This window comes from Octodon degus, unplaced genomic scaffold (assembly GCF_000260255.1).
Source record: "Octodon degus isolate 3935 unplaced genomic scaffold, OctDeg1.0 scaffold00062, whole genome shotgun sequence".
Taxonomy (NCBI): Eukaryota; Metazoa; Chordata; class Mammalia; order Rodentia; family Octodontidae; genus Octodon; species Octodon degus.
In genome coordinates, this window is record NW_004524638.1 from 5,182,857 (window position 1) to 5,186,649 (window position 3,793).

A 3,793-nucleotide genomic window follows, 5' to 3' on the forward strand; every position below is an offset into this window, starting at 1 on the left:
GGGGGTGGGGCTGGCATGGCATGTGGCACCAGGGATCGAGTTGCAGTCACTGTGTGCTTGCTTAACGTTGCCTAAGCAGGTGCTTTAGATCACTGAGCTATTTCACCGGCCCCTCCCTTTGAACTTTTAATAACTTTTTTGACCAATTTCACATGCTTAGATCTGATAATTATTTTTTCTGAACCAGGGATTAAAGTCAGGACCTTGTGCTTGCCAGGCAAGCACTTATTCTGCTGAGCCACTTCCCTGGCCCTATATCTGGTAATCTTAACAACTAATTTGAAAACAATAATGTGGAATATAACCAACCATTGGTCAATTGCTATTATTTTGTTTAGCGAAATTCTGTATCATTTCTAATTGAATTTTTACTACTTTTTATTCACTTTAGTTTTTTTAGGAAAAAAAATATTCAATTGCTGATCAGTACAATTAAAAGCATTATTTAGCTTCTGAGAGCAATGCACATGTCCAGAGAAAATTAAATAGGAAAAATAATTAAGTAGAATTCTTTGTATGACAAAAGTGTTTCTAGAATTTGAGGAAGTTGTTGGTAATAAGAAACAGTTGGACATCACAATTTTTTGATCTACACAAGGGAAAAATTTGAGCAAAGTGTAGCAGCATTCCCTGATCTGTAAATGCATAACTAGTGGTAATAACCTTGCTGGTAGCATTTCCCCGATTGTGACCGGCACCACTGAACTATGATGATAGTCATAGATGATGTAGTTTCAGTTGTTTTCTGCTTTTAAGCACTGTAGGTTTTACCATGAGATTTTCCATAAAGTCTTCCTTTTTGTGTTATCTATGCACATTTCCAACCAGAGATAAAAAGAAAAAATAAAATGACTGCTATCTTATACACATAGAAATAGTCATTAACATTTTATGTCTATATTTTCTTCTGAGAATGTTCATATTTCTCTATGACAAGATATAACTGTGTGTTATATGCAAGTGTGATGTTCTTTGCTGAAAACACAACAAGCATCGTTAGGCATTGGCAGCTATGAGGAGGGAAACTTCAAGCAAAGTTTCCTTTCACATACGACAGAGATGCTGTTAGACAATGGAATGAAATATTTAAAATGAAAACTTTCCAACACCAGAAAGAAAGCTGTGCAGGACTATAACCCCCAAAGATGGAAAACAAATGGCGTATATCCTACTTTGTGGCTAGGGATTATGAACTTGGGAACAAAGGACAGAGATCAGACTAGTGTGGTGATCTCGTGAATGGAGAAAGAAGATATTCTTTGGGATAGAAAGACAGGCAACTCAAATTAATGGAAGAAAGTACTAGAAGAGGAGAATCCTAAAAATTGGCATGCTGAACTCCTGTGACAGCATGAACTGCAATTTTGTGCATGGAAAGAATGACATTCCATGAGGATGAAGAAAGAATAACCTGCTGAGAAGAATTACCAAGGAGCCCTGAGCTAAAAAAAATGGGCAGAGCTCACAGAGAGTGAGGAAATTGGTTTAATTCCTTCCAGGCAGAGGATAAGGGCTGCATAGAATATTCTAGGATAATGTAATTGATGCTGAAAATATCAACATTTTCAAAGCCCAAAACGATCCCTCGATCAGTCACAGTGAAGTCTATGAAGAAGAATAGGATAAGGCAAGTGGACCTGCCAATCTCCTCAGGTGATGCTGGGGAAGGTCACTCATTTTCTGAGCCTCAGTTTCTTCATCCACAAGTTGAAGTAGTGATTATATTCACTTCTTGGTGTTGTTCAGGGTGGATTAAAGTCTTACAACACTAAGTTTCATCCAGTTAGCGCAAATCCTCTGCGAGATGTAGCTTTCACATTTGTCACGTAAATAATACATGACCAACTCTGGATCTGGTATCAGTGTGTATATATATATGCAATGTTCTTCACGGAAAAGAGTTGTAGGTAGTGCTAGAGAAACCATGAGGTATTTCTCGATAGCCACTAAATGAAATCACATTCAATGAGTGAGAAAAAGACACACTTAATAGAAACTATATTGTGATAACTATCAGCCGACTTATCAGGGCTTGCTGATACCCAAAATGATGTATAAGGTGAACTCAGCCCTTTATTACAACTCCATCATACAGATGTTACTCACATAAACTTTTTAGAACATAATTTTATTGAGAAACAAATAGCAATGAGGCAGTTTCAAAACCAATTACTAGCACAGTTTCAATAATTAATACATTGCATATTGTTGTCTTAGTGGTTACTCATTGTGCAAGATGCAGACCTGATCCTGTCCACAAACCCTATTAGAAGAAATCTCTCTATTCATTGAATTAAGGGAATGAAGCTGTATATCTATCCTAACTATTTTGAGTATACAGATACAAAATGGTCCTTCATTTTTATCCCCCTTTTCTGGTTAGTTTTGTCAGAGAAGGGCATTCTGTTGTCATTTACATATTGTAGGTGTATAAATTCAGCAAAATATTCCAATATAGTCCAGTAGTCCATAATAGCAGTGGGTTTTCCATGAAAATTAAGTATAAAAAGTAAAGCCATCTTAATACTCTGATCTGTAAAAGGCTCAAGTCAACAACTTCTGACATTGCCAGTATTCACTTATATACTTTAACCAGTAAAAACTGCAAGATCTCGAGGGCAGAGATTACAATTTATTTAATTGTGTAACCCTAACAGAGCAGTCTCCATGGAAGAGTGGATTCACAATAAATGTGTTAAATTAATTTAATGAATAGTGAAGTTAATTTCAGTAAGTATTCATCCACTGTAGTCCAAATCAGCAGGTAATGAAATACTATACTGGATTCCATTCCACACTGGGCAAAATAACCTGTTATAATTTTTCTGTTTAACACTAGATAAGCAAAATCTTTCTTTAGCAAAAGAAACTTATATGAACCTTGCTTCTACCGTAGCAAGCAGTGAAATTTTCTAAATACTCTGTTGTGACTCCTGGGTGTCCTATAAAAATTTTGAAATATGCTCAGATTGAAAACCACTGGACTGAGAAATGAAGATGAGATCCGTAACCAGCAAGAGAAAGTTCAATAGAATACGTTCTCGTGAAAAATCTGGAGAGCCTCCTCGTGAGGGGAAGGAAACTCTGATGTTTGTTAACCTCTGTAGAGCCTTACCTGCTTTTTCTCCCATGTCTTCCATTTAAGACAAGGAGATCTTGCTTTAATGACACTATGGTTTGTGTCTAGATGTCCTGCCAAAGCCTCATGCAGTCACAGGGTTTCTGTTTGCTTGTTTCTTTCCTCTCCTTTCTTTTCTTTTCTTCTTCTTTTTTTCTTTTTGGAGTGGCTGAATCTAGAGTGTGTTATTGATTTGTACTACAATGCTGGGATTAAGGGTGGTGAGATTAAGAGTAGGTATTTGCTGAGTCAGTCCACTGGATTGTTACTACCCTAATCTCAGATCTCAGTAGACAGTATACAATATAATGAATATCTCTCTCTCTCTCTCTCTCTCTCTCTCTCTCTCTCTCTCTCTCTCTCTCTCTCTCTCATTTCCCTATGCATGTTTCTGTCTCTGTCTTTGTCTCTCTGTCTCTCTCTTTCTGCATCTATCTGCATTTCTCTGTCCTTGTCTGTCTCTGTCTCTCTCCCCTCTCCTCTCTCCCTCCCCCTTCTCCCCTTCCCCCTCTTCTCTTTCCCCTCTGTCTCTCTGCCTCTGTCTCTCGTTCCCCTCTCCCCTTTCCTCCCCTGTCCCCGTCCCCTCTCCTCTCTCCCTTCTCCCCTCTCCCCCTTCACTCCTTTCCCCTCTCCCCTCTCCTCCCTCACCTTTTCCCCCTTCTCTCTCCCCTGCCC

General features: G+C 38.4%; 1 pseudogene; it reads left to right on the forward strand.

Moving 5' to 3' along the window:
• The window catches only part of LOC101563274, an 8,900-nt pseudogene that overhangs the window by 2,170 nt on the left and 2,937 nt on the right, over positions 1-3,793 (forward strand).